Below are 23,884 nucleotides of genomic sequence, written 5' to 3' on the forward strand. Positions count from 1 at the left end.
GAAGGCAATGTTGAGCAAGAGTGCTCAAGGCTGAAGCTAGATTAAAAGCTCAGCAAGGTCCAGCTAAAGACAATAAAAAAGCGCTTGCTGGGAGGCAACCCAGCCATTAGCAAAACTTTTTCTTTAATTTTATTTTATTTTATTCTTCATTTTATTTATTTTTGAAATATATGAGCTTAATATTAACAAGGTAAAGAATCAATTGCATAAGTCTATAGGGTTACAGAAGAATTCAGAGCATAAAACAGGAAAAAGGAGCTCACTGGCAAGAAAACGCCAGTAAGAGGAACAATTGGGCGTTAAACGCCCAAAAGGAGTATCTACTGGGTGTTTAACGCCAATAAAGATAGCCATCTGGGCGTTAAACGCCAGAAAGAAGCAGCTTCTGGGCCTTTAACGCCAGATTTACAGCATCCTGGGCGTTCAGAAAAACGCCAAGTGACAAAGGGGTTTCTGGCGTTTAACACCAGCTAGAAGCAACAGCTGGGCGTTAAACGCCCAAACCAAGCACCAACTGGGCGTTAAACGCCCAAAACATGCAGCAGTTGGGCGTTTAACGCTAGGATTGTGGGGAGTAGGCAATTTCATTTTCAATTCAAAATTTTTTCATTTTTTATGTTTCAATTCATGATTTCTTGCACAAACATGTTACAAATCCTAATTTTTTAAATCCTTTTTCAAAAGAAATCAAATGTATCTTAATTCATAAACCCTTTTTCCTCTTCAAATTATTTTCAAATCCTTTTTCAAAACAAATCTATCTCTTTTCCTTCTAAAATCTTTTCAACTCATCAATATCTTTTTCAAATCTTCACATCATCTTTTTCAAAATCTAGATTTATCTTTTTCAAATATCTTTCATATCTTTTTAATTTTAAATCACATCTTTTCCTATCATACTTATCTTTTCCAAATAACTTTTTCTATCATATCTTTTTCAAATAATTTTCAAAACCCACCCCCCTTCCCTTTAAATTTTTGTTCGGCCTCTCTCCCTCTCCTCCACAAGTTGCGCTTGGCTCTCCCTCTTTCTCTTTCCTTTCCTTTCTTTTACTTGAGGACAAGCAAACCTCTAAGTTTGGTGTGTTTATGAAGAGCAAGGGCGTGAACTGAAGGAATTAAAGTGTCAGAAACTATCTCTTAAAGGGCCAAGCACTCCACAGACTAAAGAGGCATCCACCTCCCAAATTCAAGGTTGTTGAGTTCTAATCTTAGCCTTAACTCTGTGATAATTGTTCTTATTTGAATTTTACCTTAGAAGTTATATATGAGTAGTAGTAATTAGTATCTATATTTTGATTTTATCTCTAATTAAGCTATAATTTATTTTTCTCATCATCATTAAACATGAATAAAATAGCAGATTTTCTTTAGAATAAGGAGGCAATATTTTTTGAGTTTTTAATAAGAAAAATTCTAATTATTTACATGTGATGGCAATGCTTTTTGTTTTTTGAATGAATGCTTGAACAGTGCATATGTCTTTTGAATTTGATGTTTATGAATGTTAAATATGTTGGCTCTTGAAAGAATGATGAAAAAGGAGAAATGTTATTTGATAATCTGAAAAAAAAAATTGATTCTTGAAGCAAGAAAAAGTAGTGAATACAAAAGCTTGCAGAAAAAAAATGGTGAAAAAAAAGAAAAAAAAAAAGAGAAAAAGCAAGCAGAAAAAGCCAATTGCCCTTAAAACCAAAAGGCAAGGGTAATAAAAAGGATCCAAGGCTTTGAGCATCAGTTGATAGGAGGGCCTAAAGGAATCAAATCCTGGCCTAAGCGGCTAAACCAAGCTGTCCCTAACCATGTGCTTGTGGCGTGAAGGTGTCAAGTGAAAACTTGAGACTGAGCGATTAAAGTCAAGGTCCAAAATAAAAAGAAGGGTGTGCTTAAGAACCCTGGACACCTCTAATTTGGGACTTTAGCAAAGCTGAGTCACAATCTGAAAAGGTTCACCTAATTATGTGTCTGTGGCATTTATGTATCCGGTGGTAATACTGGAAAACAAAGTGCTTAAGGCCACGGCCAAGACTCATAAAGTAGTTGTGTTCAAGAATCAACATACTGAACTAGGAGAATCAATAACACTATCTGAATTCTAAGTTCCTATAGATGCCAATCATTCTGAGCTTCAATGGATAAAGTGAGATGCCAAAACTGTTCGGAAGCAAAAAGCTACTAGTCCCGCTCATCTAATTAGAATCTGAGCTTCACTCAAAAACTCTGAGATATTATTGCTTCTTGACTTATTTTTATTCTATTTTATTTGTCTAGTTTCTTGGGGACAGGAAACCGTTTAAGTTTGGTGTTGTGATGAGCGGATATTTTATACGCTTTTTGGGGTTAATTTCATGTAGTTTTTAGTATGTTTTAGTTAGTTTTTAGTATATTTTTATTATTTTCTAGGCAAAATTCATATTTCTGGACTTTACTATGAGTTTTTGTGTTTTTCTTTAATTTCAGGTATTTTCTGGCTGAAATCGAGGGAGCTAAGAAAAAATCTGATTCAGGCTGAAAAAGGACTACTGATGCTGTTGGATTCTGACCTCTTTGCACTCCGAATGGATTTTCTGGAGCTACAAGAGTCCAATTGGTGCGCTCCCAATTGCGTTGGAAAGTAGATATCCAGGGCTTTTCAGCAATATATAATAGTCTATACTTTGCTCAAGGATAGACGACGTAAACTGGCGTTCAACACCAGTTTCATGTTGCAGTCTGGCGTTAAACGCCAGAAACAGGTTACAAGTTGGAGTTAAACACCCAAAACAGGTTACAACCTGGCGTTTAACTCCAGAAACAGCCTAAGCACGTGTAAAGCTTAAGTCTCAGCCCCAGCACACACCAAGTGGGCTCCAGAAGTGGATTTCTGCACTATCTATTATAGTTTACTCATTCTCTGCAAACCTAGATTACTAGCCTACTATTTTAACAACTTTTAGAGGATTATTTTATATCTCATGACATTTTAGATCTAAACTTTGTACTCTTTGATGGCATGAGTCTCTAAACTCCATTGTTGGGGGTGAGGAGCTCTGCTGTGTCTCGATGAATTAATGCAATTATTTATGTTTTCTATTCAAACACGCTTGTTTCTATCTAAGATGTTCATTCGCACTTCAATATGATGAATGTGATGATCCGTGACACTCATCACCATTCTCAATCTATGAACACGTACCTGACAACCACTCCCGTTCTACCTTTGATTGAATGAATATCTCTTGGATTCCTTAATCAGAATCTTCGTGGTATAAGCTAGAATCCATTGGCAGCATTCTTGAGAATCTGGAAAGTCTAAACCTTGTATGTGGTATTCCGAGTAGGATTCAGGGATTGAATGACTGTGACGAGCTTAAACTCACAAGGGTTGGGCATAATGACAGACGCAAAAGGATCAATGGATTCTATTCCAGCAGGAGTGAGAACCGACAGATGATTAGCCGTGCGGTGACAGCACACCTGGACTATTTTCACTGAGAGGACAGATGGTAGCCATTGACAACGGTGATCAACCAACACACAGCTTGCCATAGGTGGAACCTTGTGTGCGTGAAGAAGAAGATAGGGGAAAAGCAGAGATTCAGAAGACAAAGCATCTCCAAAACTCCAACATATTCTCCATTACTGCATAACAAGTATTTATTTCATGCTCTTTTATTTTTCGCAATTCAAACTGATAATCATAATTGATCTCCTGACTAAGATTTACAAGATAACCATAGATTGCTTCAAGCCAACAATCTCCGTGGGATCGACCCTTACTCACGTAAGGTATTACTTAGATGACCCAGTGCACTTGCTGGTTAGTTGTGCGGAGTTGTGAAAAGTGTGAATCACAATTTCGTGCACCAAAAACTCACTCGTATTTCTCTTCAACTTGCTGATCTTTCTATTAAATTACCTGTGGGTGTTGTTGAGGATTTACTTATGAAAGTAGGACCATTTATTTTTCCTACTGATTTTGTTATATTAGACATGGAAGAGGATGTAAAATCCTCTATTATTCTTGGTAGACCCTTTTTAGCTAAAGGAAGAGCTCTGATTGATGTGCTAAAGGTTGAATTAACCTTGAGGGTAAATGAAGAACAGGTGGTCCTTAATGTTTTTGAAGCTCTCAAGCACCCTAATGATTTTGAAGGGTGTATGAGAATTGATGTTGTTGAACCACTTATTCAAGACGTACTGGAAGCTGAGGTACTTGATGACATTCTGGATCCTATTTCTGAGTATGAATTAGTTGAAGTTGATAATTCACCACCCCAGAAGGCTATGGTTCACACGCCTAAATCAGAGGAGGAAGCCCCCAAGCTTGAGCTCAAACCTTTACCTCCTTCTCTGAAATATGTGTTCTTGGGTGAAAATGATTCCTATCCAGTGATTATTAGCTCTTCTCTGAAGCCTGAAGAGGAAGAGGTGCTTATTTCAGTGCTCAGGAGCCATAAGACAGCTCTTGGGTAGACCATTAGTGACTTAAAGGGGATTAATCCAACCAAGTGTATGCACAAGATTCTCCTTGAAGATGATGCTAAACCAGTTGTGCAACCATAAAGGAGACTCAATCCAACTATGAAAGAGGTGGTCCAAAAAGAGGTAATAAAACTATGGGAAGCAGGTATTATTTACCCTATTTCTGACAGTCCTGGGGTAAGTCCTGTGCAGGTAGTTCCCAAGAAAGGAGGGATGACAGTGATCAAGAATGAAGAGAATGAGCTTATTCCTACAAGAACAGCCACAGGATGGAGAATGTGTATAGACTACAGGAGGCTCAACACTGCTACCAGGAAGGATCAATTCCCCCTGCCTTTCATTGATCAGATGCTTGAGAGGTTAGCTGGTCATGCTTTTTACTATTTTCTAGATGAATATTCTGGATATAATCAAATTGCAGTGGACTCTCAAGATCAAGAGAAGACAGCATCACATGCCCCTTTGGAGTATTTGCCTACAGGAGAATACCTTTTGGACTTTTCAATGCTCCAATAACTTTTCAGAGGTGTATGCTTTCAATTTTTTCTGATATGGTTGAAAAGTTCATTGAGATATTTATGGATGACTTTTCTGTTTTTGGTAATTCTTTTGAATCTTGCCTTAAGCATTTATCTCTTGTCTTGAAACGGTGTCAAGAATCAAACCTTGTTTTAAATTGGGAAAAATGTCATTTTATGGTTACAGAAGGTATTGTTCTTGGACACTGGATTTCAAGTAAGGGAATTGAGGTTGATAGAGCAAAGGTGGAGGTAATTGAAAAATTACCACCACCAGCTAATGTTAAGGCAGTCAGGAGTTTCTTAGGTCATGCAGGATTTTATGGAAGATTTATAAAGGATTTTTCTAAAATTGCTAAACCTTTAAGCAACCTGTTGGTTGATGATGTTGCTTTTGTCTTTGATTTTGATTGTCTGCATGCTTTTGAAACTCTGAAAGTAAACCTTACCTCTGCCCCCATTATAGCTCCCCCTGATTGGGATTTACCATTTGAATTGATGTGTGATGCCAGTGACTTTGCTATAGGAGTTGTTTTAGGATAGAGGCATGGTAAGCTTGTACATGTCATTTACTATGCCAGTCGTGTGTTAAGTGATGCCTAAAAGAATTACACAACTACAGAAAAGGAATTATTAGCTGTTGTGTATGCTGTTGATAAGTTTAGGTCTTATTTACTTGGTTCTAAGGTCATTGTTTATACTAACCATGCTGCTTTGAAGTACCTTCTAACCAAGCAGGATTCTAAACCAAGATTAATCAGATGGGTGTTGCTCCTTCAGGAGTTTGATATTGAGATAAAAGACAGAAAAGGGTCAGAAAATCAAGTAGCTGACCATCTCTCTAGAATTGAGCCTGAAGCAGGAGTACAACCACCTACAGCTGTGACTGAGATGTTTCTGGATGAGCAATTGTTCCTCATTCAGCAGGCTCCATGGTTTGCAGACATTGCAAATTATAAGGCCATGAATTTTATTCCAAGGGAGTATAGTAGGCAACAAGTGAAGAAGCTATTGACTGATGCAAAGTACTACATTTGGGAGGAACCATACCTTTTTAAAAGGTGTTCAGATGGTATCATCCGGAGATGTGTCCCAGATGAAGAAAAATAGCAGATTCTTTGGCACTGTCATGGTTCTGATTATGGAGGTCACTTTGGTGGTGAAAGGACAGCTACAAAGGTCCTTCAGAGCGGGTTTTACTGGTCGACTCTCTTCAGAGACTCAAGAGCATTTGTGAAGCACTGTGACAGATGTGAAAAAGCTACAAATCTCCCTGCCAACCATGAAATGCCACAGCAGGGGATTCTTGAGCTTGAGTTGTTTGATGTGTGGGGTATTGATTTCATGGGACCTTTCCCACCCTCACATTCAAATAACTATATTCTACTGGCAGTTGATTATATGTCCAAGTGGGTGGAAGCTGTGGCTCTTCCCACCAATGATGCCAAGGTGGTAATGAGTTTTCTTCAGAGATACATCTTTAGCCGGTTTGGTGTCCCAAGGACACTCATTAGTGATGGAGGAAGTCACTTGTAACAACCCTGATTTTCGAGTACATGAGATCTTTTCTGAAAGTACGGATTTCTCCAGAAGATCAGTAAAGGGAACACCTCTATTATATCATCAAGAATCTCAATCCTCATTATCATTATGTCATCCTTAAGCTAGAACCTCCTCTGAGGCAAGCTCGATAATGCAATCGCGAAGAACCTTGTTTTTGAACCGTATCGATTGGCAGTTTTGATTCTGATTTTCGTAAATAGTCTCTATTTGACGAACCGGACTCGATTCATGAGAGGAGAGAGATAATAGTATAATATTATCATTATATTAGTATTAGAAAATGCTTGAATGACATTATAAGGTTACCTGGTCTGTTTTTGTTAAAAACAGAAAATCGGTTTAATCGGATTTACGGTTTACTGGTGCAGCTTAGCACCAGCACTCTCTGATGAATTTAGCAATGCTAAGGCCTCATTATACATGTTCTATTCTCATAATAAATATGTTACTAGTGTCATTTATGCTAGTAGCTCAGAAAATAATTTTTAGAGATGTTTTTACGAGTGTTCCGATACACCTAGTTTTAGTAGTTGTACACCAGAGGTATTTTAATATTATTTTAATCCACCTCCAAGCCAACCAATCACAACTCACCTTACACCCCCAAGACCTCCAAGGCTGTCTCATTTCATCATTTTGGCCGAAAATAACAAGAGAAAAAAGCGAGAAACTTTCATGAACACTTAATCTTCAAAGCTTGATTTCTTCTGAACTAAAACTCAAATCAAAACTCCGATTTCACCAAAATGATCCTCTCTTCTTCCTCTACATAACCATGTAACTTATCATGGATGGAAATAAGGTGAGATGGCTGTCTCCCTCCCATTTCAATTCGGTTTTCAAGGAAAACCATGCAAAACATGTGTTTTCTTGATGTTCTTCCTTAGGAATCATGCTTAACTTGACTTGAGGGCCAAGAAACGTGAATTTCCAGCAAGTCTAAGGTGAGATATCTCTTCCTAACATACTGAGTGAGATTTGGTCAGTTGAGAGTTTTTGGATTTAAAGTTGTTCTTGATGTGATTTAGGAGGAAAAAGTGCTTAAGGACCACCTGAAAGTTTAACCGAATTAAGAGCAGCAAAACCAGGTAGGGATTGACGAATTTAATCTTGATTGATTGTGTTTGAGTTTTGTGATTATGATATGGTTTGGCTGTGCTTGAAATTGATGATTTATATGAGTGATTCTTGTTGAAATTTTGGTGAAAATTTGATGAAATTTGATGATATTCAACTTTGAAATTATGTTCTTTATGGCTGCTGGAAAAAAGAACCCTAGAGCTTAAATTGAGGTTCAATTTGTGTTAAAATCATGTAGAAAAGATGGGGTTTTAGTGGCTGGGAATTTATTTTGAATTTTGGTAAAAATTGGTTGCTGAAAAGACTGAAAAACGGGTAAAAACAGAGAAAGAATCTGAAGAATTTATGAAGAACATAAAGAACACTTTGAGTGTGGTGAAGAACAATGAAGAACACCTTTTTGATTCATAAAAGGGCAAGGAAGTAATTAATTTGGTGTTTGAGGGGTTATATGGTAATTTCTGGAAGTTAGGGTGGTAAAAGTAGAAATATTAAAAGTTACGAGTGGTAAAAAGTGAATTTTAAAGGTTAAAAGTTAAAGTAAATTTAATTTTCGAAAATTTAATAATAAAATAATAAATAATAATAAAATATTAAATAATAATATTTAATTAAAAATAATATTTTAATAAAAATAATAAAATAATACGGAAAATGCAGTTTTCTGTAAAAGCTTTAGAAAGACAACTTTAAGTGCAGAATCTCATAATTACCTTCATAAAACACTTAGGGAGTGGTAATAACATGATAGTGAGGCAAAGATAAAGAAAAGATAAAAAGTTAAAGAAAAGATAAAAACCAAAGAAAATTCTATAAAGTTTTAATGACAGAAAAACAGACAGAAATTAGTGAACGAACTAGGGCAACATAGTTAGTCCTTGAGTTGCGACGAGGTTTAGGTATTATATGAAAAGTTAAACTGTTTCAGTATAGACTTAATGAACCTATACTTGGGACAGACATACTATTCATACCGAAATTTACATAAGCTTTAAATGCAAACGTTAAGTAGAGAAATCAGAGCAGAGTAAAGAAACACAGAGAACATAGTAACCAGAGAAAAGTAAAGAGATACAGAGAAAAGAGTAATCAAAGCAGAGTAAAAAGACAAAGTGAAAAGAGTAATATGATAAAGAGAAATAGTTTGAGCTAAGATATTGTGAAAGTGAAAGATGTAAAGTTTGTATAGTATGATTGAATAGAGAAAGAAAGAAGTACTGCATAAGAATGTGAAAGTGATGATGAATAATGAGAATGATAAAGCCGAAGTTCACTTACAGGAGTGCTATTTCTGTAGGCCGAAGTTCACCTACAGAAAGTTGTTGTGATTAAACTATTTCTGTAAGCCGAAGTTCACTTACAGAGGTGCTATTTCTGTAGGCTGAAGTTCACTTACAGAAAGTTGTTGTGTTGTGTTTAGACTATTCCTGTAAGCCGAAGTTCACTTACGGGAGTGCTATTTCTGTAGGCCGAAGTTCATCTACAGAAAATAAGCCATATCTAGGACTAGTTCCTAGGTAATGTCGGGCTGCAGGGTGTAAACCGACATGTGAGCTCATGGCCTGCATAGGACAGACATGCATTATACTTGGTTGCGCATTTCCTCTGTTATGATTGTTGTTTGAATGTATGTTTTCTTTGTTTTCATTCTATTCTCTGTGTCTGTGTTTTGTTTCCTTGTATTCTTTTGTTTGTGTTTTGCTTTCTTAGTTTCTTTATTTATCTGTATCTTTTGTTTACTGTTTCTCTGTATTCTGCTATATGTCTGCTAAGCGACACGGAATTAATGAACTTAACTAATAACCCCGACCATACTAAGAACTCCCCAGTTCTTACTCCTTCTCTCTCCCTTCCCCCTTCAGATGGAAGTAAGAGTACCTTACCATAGTTCGCTGATGACCGTTCGCAAGAAGAGGATTCTGCTCTAGATAGTCTTCTGAGTCTAGGGTGAATATCGTTCTCTGATTATATGTATATACTGTGAGACCAGCCAACGTCTGCACCCCGTTCGTATGCGCACTTTAACCTAAATCCTGTGTACGAGATTCCTGTTGTGTTGCTACTTCATGAGGTACCAGAGAGACGTCCTGTGGAAAAGTCTGATCGTGCAGAGGAGTAGTAGATGATGTTCTACCTTTTGGTAATGTTCCGCCTGACTTGAGTTTTAAAGACCTAGAACGTACTTTCCCTCGCTTTAGTAGTTTAGAGGGACTAGGCGAGTATAGAGTTTAGGCTAGCCTGGGCACCAGCTTAGGGACTTCTTGAACAGGTCAGGGCCTAGGATGTTGTATGTATATATATGTATATAGTTATTATCTAGCTATATCTAGGGGTGTTCTAACTAAGAGTCTATACTCTAATAAAGCCTGAATCACTGAATGCTATTGACTACCTGTGATATATTTATGTGTGGTTATTTATAACTGTTTTATCTGTTATCAGTTCTGAATTAATTATGAATGATTCTGCTTATTAATTCAAACATTTTCAAAAAAAAAAAGTACCTCGCAAACTAACTACGCTTTTAACAACGAATCAGGCTCATATAATAAATAATAAATAATAAATAATAATTAGGATGACAAATTGGTAGCACTCAGTTTCCGGTATGTCCTAGGCGTATTGAAAATTGGGTTGTTACATCACTTCTGTAACAGATAGCTGGATTCCCTTCTGCAGAGATATGGAGTCTCTCATAAAGTGGCAACCCCCTATCACCATCAGACAAGTGGACAGGTTGAAGTTTCCAATAGGGAACTCAAGCGGATTCTAGAAAGACCGTCAGTGTTTCAAGAAAGGACTGGTCTAGGAAACTTGATGATGCTCTCTGGGCATACCGGACAGCTTACAAGACTCCTATTGGCATGTCCCCTTATCAGTTGGTCTATGGCAAAGCCTGTTACTTGCCAGTTGAGCTGGAGCATAAAGCTTACTGGGCAATCCGGTATCTGAATCTTGATTCAGAAGCTGCAGGAATCAAGTGAATGCTTCAGTTGAATGAGCTTGATGAATTCAGATATTCAACCTACGAGAATGCCAAGCTCTATAAGGAGAGAACCAAGTTGCTGCATGACAAGAAGATTGCCATCAGAGTCTTTGAGCCAGGACAGATAGTGCTTCTGTATAATTGAAGGCTCAAACTCTTTCACGGGAAGCTGAAATCCCGGTGGTCAGGACCGTTTGTGGTTACCAGAGCTTTACCATATGGTTATTTGGAAATACAGGAAGAGAATTCTGACAGGAAATTTACAATTAATGGCCAGAGGTTGAAGCACTATCTTGGAGGCGAGATCGATCGCCAGAGGTCCGCTCATCCGCTGAATTAGCAAAACTGACCGTCAAGCTAGTGACATTAAAAAAGCACTTGTCGGAAGGAAACTTGATAATTTCGAACCGAACACTTCAGGCAACAAAAAAAAAACGAGCACACGACGCACAAGCGTCGCTGACGTGTACGCGTCATATGTGTGTGCGTGAAAAATAAAATTTGATAGAGAGTTGAGTGGGAGTAGCGCTGAAACTATGCTGGAAGCACAAGCCGCATTACGCGTACGCGTCCCTGACGCGTGCGCGTCGTTTGCGCTTTTCGCCACCCATACGTGCGCGTCCTTGAAAAATCGGCATAAAAGGTGTTTGTCCAGAGAGTTATGATGGTGTGGGGCTGGAATTGTGCTGGGCGCACAAACCCCATCACACGTATGCGTCCCTGATGCGTGCGCGTCGTTCTCCAATCCGGCCATCCACACGTACGCGTCCAGACGCGTACGCGTCACTTGAAATTAGCGCGATCCACGCGTACGCGTGCCTTGCGCGTACGCGTCACATGCGACGCCCAAATTAAACCCCTCAGCGCCGAATTTCAATTCATCTACCCTAATCCTAATTCTCTCTTGTTCTTTTATCCTTTTATTATTCTTTCATCTTACTATTTATTTTTATCTTCAGTTCTTCTTTGCTTGAGGACAAGCAAACCTTTAAGTTTGGTGTTGTCGCTTCGCTTATGGCTTTTCTGTTTATTTCAATAGCACAAAAGGGAGATGAAGGTTTTTCATGGAGGAATGAGATGGCCATTAGAATAACTGAGGTGGTTGAGTTCCTTTCATTCTATTTCTCTTCCGTTCTTATTTTGTTATTTTCTGTTTTCTGTTGCTTTGATTGCCTACATGGTCTTTAGTACTTTCAGTTCTTAGAATTAGTTCCATTCTGTTATTTGTCTCATGTACCGCTCACTGAACTTGAATCTAAAAAGAAAAAAAAGAAGTGATATATTGCATGAGAAATTGAGTTTATATTGAAGAGTAGTCTTATTCACTTAAATGTGGTGGTATTTTGTGTGACTCTGAATGCATGACATGAACAGTGCATATTTAAATTTAAATCAAAGAATGTTGATGTACAAGGAACAGGAATTTAGAAAATTATTATGACTTCTCTGAAACAAACAAAAATTTAATCCTTGAAGCAAAAGAGACAGCAAAAAAAAAAAAGAAAAAAGAAAAAAGAAGAAGATATAAAAGCAAGGTCCAAGACTCTGAGCATCAATGACTAGGGAGGTTAGACATGATTAAAAGCTCAAAGAGTTATTTCCCTAGTCACATGCTTGTGGTGTTCTTGTGTCAAGTAATCCTTGAGACAAAACATTTAGAGTTTAGATCAATTGCAATTAGCAGAGTATGCCAAAGGCTTTGAGCACCACTGTCTGGGAGTAACTGAAAGAAAAATTAGAACTTAAAGAGAGTTCCCCAGTTAAGTGCTTGTGGTGTTTATATGTCAAGTGAAGCTTGAGACAAAAAATTTAAAGTCATGGCTAGGCTCAAGGTGCAAAGCACCAAGGACAAGAAAAATTGCTGTGTTCAAGGGTTAAATTGAGTTACAAAAGACCAGAGAATTCATAATATTATCCGGATTCTAATTCTGAATGACAGTAACATCCCTCTGATTCAAAGGAGAGTGAGATGCCAAAACTATTCAAGATTTACAGCTGTAAATCCCACTATAAGAAGAGACATGAGCTTAATCAAACTCTCCTTCTCATGCAAATTCACATTCTAAGCTTATATTAATTTGGTTGCTTGAGGACAAGCAACAATTCAAGTTTGGTGTTGTGATGCATGAGCATCTTTCCTATCTTTTCCTAGTGAATTTGCTTTTAAATGGTTGAGTTTAATCAAGAATTCATTATCTTTTAGCCACTATGAATGCTACTTTGAGTCTTGTGCAATTCTATTTTTTTTAGGTAGCATTTGGTTGGATTTTATAGAGCTTCCACAGAAAAAGAAAAGAAGGCTATATAGGGGAGAAATGCTTAGAGGATGGAGAGGAAGCTTGCATAAATGGAAGGAGCATAAGAATTAAAGGAGATGACAGCGAGGAGCGACGCGTGCGCGTACCTGACGCGTGTGCGTACCTGACGCGTACACGTGGATTGAAGATTTGCACAGCGACGTGTGCGCGTACCTGACGTGTACGCGTGACACGCAAAGAAGATCATCGACGCATACGCGTGACTGACGCGTACGCGTGACAAATGCGAAGTGCAGAAAACGCTGATTAATTAATTCTGATTTAAAATTTTATTTTTATAGGAAAAGATATTATTTTAGTTTTAGAAGATAGATTTTAAATTAATTAGGATTAGATATAAAAGGGGATTGGAATTATTCCACAGGGGGATTCCACTTTTCATTCCACCTCTACCAAAATATATTTTTTCAGAATCCTTATTTTCTCTTTGCCATGAGCAACTAAACCTCCACTGTTAAGGTTAGGAGCTCTATCTATTGTATGGATTGATAATATTATTTTCTATTTTAATTCATGTATTGATTTTTATTTCAAGAATTGTTTTCGTTCTTTATTTTTTGAATTTGGGTGGAACGGAAGTATGACCCTCTTTCTAATTGAGTTCTTGTATAACTTGGAAAAGCTCTTTACTTGAACAACAGCTTGAAAACATATTCTCCTAAATTTCTAGTATCTGAATTTAACGGGATACGTGACATATAATCCTTTTATATTTGGATAATTAGAGTTTCTGTGGCATATAAACTAGAATTAAACTTCACCCCCTAATTGGAATTAATTGACCAAGGAATTGGCGGTTGATGAATTTTAGAGGAGACTAGAAAGGTCTAAGGAATTAGGGTCTAGTCATATATAGTTTGCCATGAATTAAATCTTGCATGATTAAAATAAATTAATAAGAAAAGTCAATTCGGAAAATAGGTAACTCTGAAGCCTTAACTGCCTCTCCATATTTTATTCCTAACTTATTTATTTGACTGTCTTCTATTTAATGATTTTTGAACTCTCAACACTATTTTCTGTTTGTCTAACAAAGTAAATCACTTAACCATTGTTGCTTAGTCCATCAATCCTCGTGGGATCGACCCTCACTCACCTGAGGAATTACTTGGTACGACCCAGTGCACTTGCCGGTTAGTTTGTGGTTATAAATTTCGCACCACGTACGCGTGGATTCAAAATCTATAAACCCCTAGGGATGCGAGAACACCACCATTCGCACGCCCTAACCCCTCTCTCCTCCAATGTTCCCTCTCCCTCTTCTCCTTCTCAACCATTGAACAACCGCTACCGTCCGGCGCTGAACCCGCCGCCGTCTAACCACTATCTGCTTCCCTCGTCTCTTTCTTTCTTTCTTCTTCTTCTCTCCCCTCCCACTGCCCGTTCTCCTTCCACCTCTACCGAATCACCGCCACAGCTACTCCAACGCCGCCAGTGACCTCACATCACCCTTGTCTCTCCTCTCTTCCCATTGCATACCTTCCTTTACTGCTCGTCACCAACATTCTGCTCTGCCTCTACTCTGTTTTGCTATTTTCCGTGCACGCCAACTGCCACCGCGAGCTCCTCTATGCTTCCATCACTACTGGGTGGCGCTGCTGCCTTCCCCCTCCATTCTTCCTTTCTATTTTACTTCTGTATTCCAGGTTCACCATGCTCCTGCCCTTGCTCTGTTTCTTTACTTTCATTTTAATTTTGTTTACTAAATTTAGTTAGATTAGCAGATTAATTTTGTTTGCTAGATTAGCTTAGAAATGCATGCTGTTAGGTAGATAGGATGTGGTTAGAAGATTCTAAACTTGATAAGTGCTCCGTTCTTGTTTATTTTTTGACTGTTGAATGCTTTGTTGAATGATGATTGGTGTGCTGTGCTGGTTTCTGTTTATATGTCTTGTTTCATTGTTGCCCTGCTGGTGTTATATATGCAATCCTTGTTGGTTTCATGTTTGTTACCAATTTTGGATTTATATGACTGTTTTTGCTGCTGTTTGCCATCCGAGAACGTCCAATTTACTGCTGGGATGCTGCCCAATTTTTTTGAAATTGTTTTGGTTTTAAACTTGCTACCTACATTTGAACTTGACACTTTTAGAATTGAGTTTTACTCGACTTACACCAAGTTCAATTCCCAGGTTACTTTGGTTAGCAATTCTGTGTCCATTTTGTCTCCCGTGATATGCATTGAACCTCCATCTGCCTTCACTTCTCAAGTTGACTCAAATGCTTTCTGACTCATGCTAGCTTACCATTTGATCTTGACTTGCAATTTTTTTTAATTGGAATATGGTTCATTCTTTTGCAATGATTGGTGCTTTCTACTTGTGTGACACTTTTAACTCAAATTGGCTCTTAACTTGTTTTTCGTTACACAAGGTGCATCTTTCACTCTTTCTATACCAATTATTGCATATTTAGTGACCATGGGCATTGTTGATGAACTGCTCTTCAATTCTATGCTTTTGAGCAATATTTCATATTTCATCATCAATGACTGTATCGTCCTCATGAGTGTGACTGTGCTTGTTAACCTCATTTTCTGCATTTACCTTAATTAAGCCAATAACCGCCAAACCACTAATTTTTGAACCGATTTTCTAACTCCTAACTTGATTAACCAATTGACTTTCTTTTTAGTTTAAAACTAACTCGTTCACCATTCCTTTGGGTATGACACTTATTGAGCTTAATAAACAAGCATTGCGCAGATATTGCTTGGATTCTTGGTTCATGGCTTTGATTGTTTTCTGACTCATGTGCTTGCTTTCCAAGAATTATATCCTTTTTACCTCACTTCATGAATATGTCTATCATCTTGCCTTCTGTATATGCTTAATGACTTGCTTTGTTTTCCTCTATGTGGCTAAATTGTTTATACCCTGTATATCTCTTTCAGGATGGCCGACCGAGGAAAATCTAAAGTTACCTCAAGGAAGCGCAAGAAACCTCAGCCCTCCACTTTGTCCCCTTACTATGACTATGCCAAAAACCTTCAAAATGATGAGGACAAAGCAAACCAGCAACTACCGGCCACCAACACAAATAAGTTTCCTAACCTCTATTGCGAGCTCCGCTTTCCGACATACCGGAAGAAGAATATGAATATAGAGAAAAAACTGGTCCTCCCGACTGATGTGAGACGAGCCATTACGACACGTATTTAGGGGATGGGCATGGGCTTTATTGATAGGGATCTAGGCAGGGTGAACTCCTCCTGGGTGAAGGAATTTTACTGTAACTTCTTTAGATATACCCTTGAGTCAGTTCACCTGTGAGGCAGGTAGGTCTTGGTTACGTAGGCGGCTATTTAGGATAGACTCGGTTATTTTCCTAGGACCGGTACTACAGATGCCATTGAGCAGGCGGAGGTGGTGATCCATTGTATGACTTCTGATTATGATGCTCTGAGAGACGTTATTGCCACCCCGGATGCCCCTTGGGTGATGGACGCTGACAACAGGAAGCCCAAGGGGATGCTGTTTACTCATCTTTCTAGGGTGGCCAGGACGTGGCAACAGATTTTTGCCCATTACGTCATGCCGACCACCCACTTCACTGAGATCCCGGTGGACATGCTGGTCTTGATTGGATGCGTCATGTAGGGGAAGGAGGTATACTTCCCTCGATTGATCAGGCGATACATGTGGCGGACACATGTCCATGGTGTACTTCCCTTTCCCACCTTAGTCACCACGATGATTCAGCTAGCGGGCACCCCGTGGGAGGCGGATGATGAGACACCACCCCGGGTCTACGAAAAGGAGGAAGTGATTCTGTGGGGGGAGTGGGTGCACGAGAAGTCCCCATCTCGGTGCCACTCTAGAGCCACAGCCAGAGCAGCAGCGACACCTGGCCCGTCCTCTTCCTTAGCCCCAGCAGCACCAACAGCACCACTACCACCAGCTCCCCAGCCGACCTATCTATTAGTCCAGCACCTGATCCGCTTCATGGAGTGCAGTGAGCGCTGCATTATGCGATGCTTAGACAGAATGGATCAGATGTTTGTGGCACTGGGCGTTGAGTTACCCCCTCTTCCTGAGTCTTCTGCATCAGAGGAGGAGCATGCCAAGGAGCATGAGGCAGAGCCAGCTCAGACAGAGGCACCATCACAGACACCGGCCACTCCAGAGGCATAGCGGCCACCGAAGGAGCTACAGCCTGAGACCCAGCCAGATGCGACAGTTGACCCTCACCATGAGCCCGAGCAGTAGCATCGAGGACGATGCTCCATTTTAAGTGTGGGGAGGTCACCTTCATCGCCGTCGGTGGAGTAGCTATTTTGGATGATAAGTCGGACATTTATCTTTTATTTTGTGTTATTTTAGTACTTTGCACTTTATTTTTATCGCACTTTTGGATTATTGTAGATATTTGTTATTTTGAGATACTTTATTTTAGTTTGTTGCATTTTGCACCTTGCATTCTAGATATTTCATATTTTAGTGTATTTTTGCTTTATGTAGTTGTTTTGGCTTAATGGTTGTGATTAGAAAAAAAATATTTTGGATTGTTGAAACCTAAGTTTACCCTTTTTGCATAAAAAAAATGTTTTGATTGAAGAAAGGGATAAACTACGGAGATTTCAAATTTCTAAATCACAACATTGCATTTAGGATAAGTTTAATCAAAACAATAAATTTTCAAAAATATTTTTCTATAGGGCACCACCCCAATTGATTGAGAAAATTTTTGTGGAACTTGCTTGAATCATATATATTTTGTGGAGCATGTTTTTGAGCTAAGAACACAAGCAAGTGAGATTTGAGCCTAATGATGTGGTTACATCTTATAACCACTTATTTTTCTTCTTGTGTGCAATTGTTCTCTTTCTATGATTGTGATCCTTGATTTGCTTAATTCAATATGTCCATTATTCCTTGTATTCATGTATTTACATGATTGGGGCCATTGTTTCATTAGCTCACTTAACCAAAAAGCCTACCTTTTACCTTCCATTGTTAACCAATTTTGAGCCTATGCTTAACCCACTTGTTCTTAATTTTAGCACGTTACAAGCCTAGCTTAGGCTAGTGAGTGTGTATCATTCAAGAGTGGGGAAATTTGGGACATTGGTTGGGATAAAAGGGTGCTTTGTATTTTTATATTTGGGAATTGGGTACATGCTCATGTATTAATAAAATGTTAGACCTTATGCATTGGTGCTCTTGAAAGAAAAATGAGAAAAACAAAAGAAAAGAAAAGAAAAGAAAAGATAAAAAGAAAAAAAATAATAATATGGAAAAAAATATAGAAAAAGAAAGAAAAAGAAAAAGAAAGAAATAAAAAGGGGACAAAATGCCCCTAAGTGAAGTTCAATAAGGATCAATACACAAGTGTTAGGAAATAAAAAAATGCATGAATATGTGAAAAAGTGAAGAATGGGTAGTTAGTTTAGAACTTAATTGTATAGGTTATTATATAGGTTAGGTGGGAAAGTCTAGGTTAATCAAAGATTCAAAATTTAGCTCACTTAACCATATATGACCATACCTTGACCCTAGCCCCATTACAACCTTAAGAAAGACCTCATGATAATTATATGCCTGCATTGAATAGTTGTTGATTGTTAGATGAACAAATCTTGGAAAGCATGATTAAGGGAGAATTGAGTGAATCAACCCCTAAACACTTGAGTGACTAGAGCGGATACACATCCGGTGAGGGTTCGATTGCTCAATTATATGTTCTCACCATGATCATTCTTATTCATGCAAGTTTGTAAATCATTTTTTATTATTCAATACAATTGTGGGTTGGATTTTGATTTTCATTACTTTAGCCCTTGTGCTTGCATATATCTCTTGGAAGTTGATTTGTTTTGACCAAGCAATTGCATTCATATAGGTAGTTGCATTTAGATAGGTTACATATAGTTTAGTTGCATTGAATAAATGCCATACCCGTTACTTCATTCTTGGTATAGCATGAGGACATGCTATGATTTAAGTGTGGGGAGGTTGATAAACCCCGTTTTTAGGGTTTATCTTGTGATGAATTTAGAGTATTTTATCAACCTTTTCTCACATTTATTCAATGAAATGGCATGGTTTTGTGATTCTCTCTTGATTTGTGCTTAAACGTGAAAACATGCTTTTAGACCTTTAATTTGATCATTTTGATTCACCTTTGATTCCACTAGATGCCTTGATTTGTTTGTCAAGTGATTTCAGGTTGAAAAGGGCTAGGAATAGATCAAAGGAGTGAAGAAAAAAGCATGCAAAGTGGAGAACACATGGAAAAGCCAAAGAATTGGATGAGCTCATGGACGTGCACGCAAAATCTATGTGCACGCGTGGATCGCGAAAACTCAGGACGTGCATGCGTGCTGTACGCGTACGCGTCGATGCTGGCACGTGATTTTAAAGTAAAAATGTGCCCAGCGAATTCTGAGAAGTTGTGAGGCCCAATCTAAGACAACTTTGGCACCAAAGACACTTAAAAGAGCCCAGGATTAAAGAGCAAAATGGGGGGATTCCATCATTCTACACACATAGTTTAGTTTAGGGATTAGTTTTGAGTTAGTTTTAGAGAGAGAAGCTCTCACTTCTCTCTAGGATTAGGATTAGGTTTAGTTCAATAATCTTAGATCTCGGTTTTAATTCATGCTCTCTTCTATTTCTACCTCTCAATTCGTTGTTGTCACATGTTGTTCTTCTATTCTTGTGTTGTAATTTCTTTTACTTTGCTTCCGTACTTATTGTTGATCTATGATAAACCATTATTTTATGATTTATATTGTATTTAATTATGTGGTTTTATCAAATCTTTACCCACTTATTCATATGATAAGCATGTATTTACAATTCCTTCTCAAAATCACTCCATGGTTGAAAACTTGCTTCCTAGAGACTTTTAATTATGTATCTTAATTCTCCTTTATCCCATTCAATGTCGTGATCTGTGTGTTAAGTGTTTTAGGCTTCATAGGGCACGAATGACTTGGAAATTAGAGAGGAGGCTTGCAAAAATGGAAGGAACACAAGAAACTAAGGAGATGACCAGCGAGCAATGACGCGAGCGCATGGCCCACGCGAACGCGTGAATTGGAGAATTCGCAACAACGCGGATGCATGCCTGACTTAAACGCGTGGATTGGAGTCTGCACGAATGACGCGAACGCGTGAACCACGCAAACGTGTGGCAAAGAAAAACACTAAATGACACGAACGCGTGGATGACGCGTACGCGTGACTTGCGTGATCTGCAGAAATAACAGAATTCACTGGGGGCAATTTCGGGCCGCATTTTGACCCAGTTTTCGGCCCAGAAACACAGACTAAACCTAGGGAACATGCAGAAACTCAGGGAGGCATCCACACACATTCAGATTCTACACATTAGGATTACTCTTAGTTTTAGATCTGAATCTAGATTAGTGTTACATTGATAGTTTATGCTTTTGCTTTGGATTGTGGATGTTGAAGGGCCATTACCTCCGTCGAAGACATTACTTTAGTTTGTTTCTTTACCCCCTTTATTTTTAATTAATTACTCATTGACTCTGTTCAGATAATTATGTTGCGTTTTGAATTTATTAATATATGAAGTTATTTTTATTTTAATTAATTTTAATTCTCTATTTTATTTTATTTAATTATGTCTTCTTATATTTTTATGATTATTTTTTTCATGTCAATGGAGTAAAATTTCTACTTGACATGGGGGTTGATTAAAAGGAGATACTTGAGTTAGAATGCTCAAGTGCTTGGTTGAATTGGACGTTGTTAGCTAATTCCATACCTACTAACACTAGACCTCCCTAAGGGAGAGGACTAGGAATTGAGGGTGAGAGTTAGTTTAATCACCATACTTTTTCTTATTTAGTAAGGGGTAACCGAGTGAGAACAACAACCTTTTTACACTACACCACACTTGAGAAGATTTCAACAAGGATAGAAATTCCATTTAATTATTCCCCCAGTCAAGGCCCTTTATTCAGAGTATCAATAACTATTCTTAGTTTATTTCTATTTCTTTAATTCATAATTATTTTAATTACTCATTATCAAACTCAACTTTCTGGGAATTTTCTGATTAATAAATTAGCACTCTCTCCTGCAACTCGTTGGGAGACGACTTGGGACTCATACTCCCAGTATTTTATTTCTAAAATTAGTGACAACCCCTTTTAAATTGGTGAGGCAGATCTTAGCCGGTTAAGAGCTATACGTACAACGCTGTCCTCTTAATTGGAATCTCTAAATTGGTTAACTTCTGCCATGCATCAATCTACTCTTGTTTCTTCTATTTTCTTTCAATTCAATTTGAGGTAATTCATGTCAATAATGTTCCTTTTGATTGTTGTTGTTAATTTCTTGCAATAATTGTTGATAAATTTCATTCTTGTTGTCAATTTACTATGCTTTTCTTTTGTGCCTTCTAAGTGTTTGTCAAAATGCTTGAGAGGATGTTAGAATAGAATTTTATGTTCTTGGCTTGGGAAGGTAATTTAGGAATTCTTGAGTTACTAATGTCCAAGTGATTGATAGTTGATAGCCACTGACTCTAGTTCTCATTAATTCAATTAGTGAATAGCTAGGACTTATAGACTTGGATTGATATAGCTCATTTGACTTTCCTTTACTTATTAGAGGATGAATTAGTGGGATTAATCATTGCAATTATCATATTGTGGTTAGTAATAAGGATAGAGATCCTTGACCACCAAACCTTTCCAAGACCATTTTGTCATTTGATTTCCTTTATCATTTACTTTTCTTGTTTCCTAATCAAAACCCAAAAATATACATGTCCGTGACCAATAACAAGAACACTACCCTGCAATTCCTTTGAGAGACGACCCGAGGTTTAAATACTTCGGTTATTAGAATAATTAGGGATTTGTACTTGTGACAAACAAATGTTTGTATGAAAGGATTATTGTTGGTTTAGAAACTATACTTCGACGAGAATTCAATTGTGAAATTCTATACCATACAAAAATCCATTCATCAGTGCCAAAGCGGACAATATCGTGCTAGCGGGTGGTCTGGGCTGTTACAGATGGTATCAGAGCCGGAACCCGGATCGATGTGCCAGCGAGGGCGCTGGGCTCCCTTAGGGGGTGGATTGTAAGGTCCCACATCGGTTGGGGAGGGGAACAAAGCATGCCTTATAAGGGTGTGGATACCTCTCTCTAGCATGACATGTTTTGACGAGTGAGTGTGGGGTGCTTCGGCTATCATCCCTTTCATCAAAGGCAAAACCGTGAGGCCTTGTGTGCCAAAGCGGACAATATCGTGCTAGCGGGTGGTCTGGGCTGTTACAGGGGTGTTTGGTAGTAGGTGGCTTGTGAGTATGGTGGTTCAAAGCTATGTTGAGGAGGGGGTTCATATGCATATAGTGGGGCTTGTTGGTAACTACAAGGAGGTCCACCATATCCATTATCTTGGTACGCACCATGGAATGGCTCTTGCTCATAGTATGTTGGTGGGGGTTGTTGATTGTCATGGAAAGGTCCACCATAACCATTGTCTTAGGATGCATAGTAGAATGGTTGTTGCTCATAGTGCATTGGAGAAGGTTGTTACCAAAAGGGTTGATCAAATCCTTGTGGCTCCTCCCATCTTTGATTGTTCCAGCTTTAATGCATGTTCTCATTATAGCTTCCATTTCCTACAGCATAATTTGAACCAAACTCGTAGCCAAGGGGTGAGAATTCATAGTAGCAAGTAAAAACAAAAACTAATAAGAATTAATGAAAATAAACTCCTAAAACTAGAAATACTAACAAAGAAACGAAAAAGCAAAACTATTCACAATATTCACAATAACCAATAATAAGGCACACGCTTGCAATTCCCCGGCAACGGCACCATTTTGATGAATGGATTTTTGATGGTTTAGAATTCCTCAATGAATTCTCGTTGCAAGTATAGTTTCTAAACCAACAAATAATCCTTTCATGCAAAAAATTGTTTGTCACAAGTAACAAAGCCTAATAAAAATAATAACCGAAGTATTCAAACCTCGGGTTGTCTCTCAAAGAATTGCAGGGAAGTATACTTATAATTGGTTATGGGATTTTATCTTTTTTGGGTTTTGAAATAAGGAACAAGTAATGTAAATAACAAGGAAATAAAATAATAATTAAGAAAAGTCTTAGCAAGGATTGATAATTGGAATTCCTATCCCCATTATCATAGTAACTTGTGATGGTAATTGCCTTTTGCGATCACTTAGTTAATGGTGCACGAAATTGTGATCATCAATGGCGCCAACAACTTGGTACGCACAATTGTAATCTCAACTCTTTATCACAACTTCGCACAACTAACCAGCAAGTGCACTGGGTCGTCCAAGTAATAAACCTTACGTGAGTAAAGGTCGATCCCACGGAGATTGTCGGCCTGAAGCAAGCTATGGTCACCTTGTAAATCTCAGTCAGGCTGATTCAAATGATTATGGTAAATTGATAATAAAAAGATAAATAAAACGTAAAATAAAGATAGAGGTACTTATGTAATTCTTTGGTGAGAATTTCAGATAGGCGTATAGAGATGCTTTCGTTCCTCCTGAACCTCTGCTTTCCTGCTGTCTTCATCCAATCATTCCTACTCCTTTCCATGGCAAGCTTTATGTAGGGCATCACCGTTGTCAATAGCTACATCCCATCCTCTCTGTGAAATGTTCCAATGCGATGTCACTGCATGGCTAATCATCTGTCGGTTCTCGATCATACTAGAATAGGGTTTACTATCCTTTTGCGTCTGTCACTACGCCCAGCACTCGCGAGTTTGAAGCTCGTCATAGCCATCCCTTCCCAGATCCTACTCGGAATACCACAGACAAGGTTTAGACTTTCCGGATCTCAAGAATGGCCATCCATGGGTTCTAACTTATACCACGAAGATTCTAATATCTCGGACTCGGTCCTCTGTACTAGATATCTAAGAGATATTCATTCTAGCTTATTTGCATGTAAAACGGAAGTGTTTGTCAGGCACGCGTTCATAGGT

This window comes from Arachis ipaensis, chromosome B08 (genome assembly GCF_000816755.2).
Source record: "Arachis ipaensis cultivar K30076 chromosome B08, Araip1.1, whole genome shotgun sequence".
In the NCBI taxonomy this organism is placed as follows: domain Eukaryota; kingdom Viridiplantae; phylum Streptophyta; class Magnoliopsida; order Fabales; family Fabaceae; genus Arachis; species Arachis ipaensis.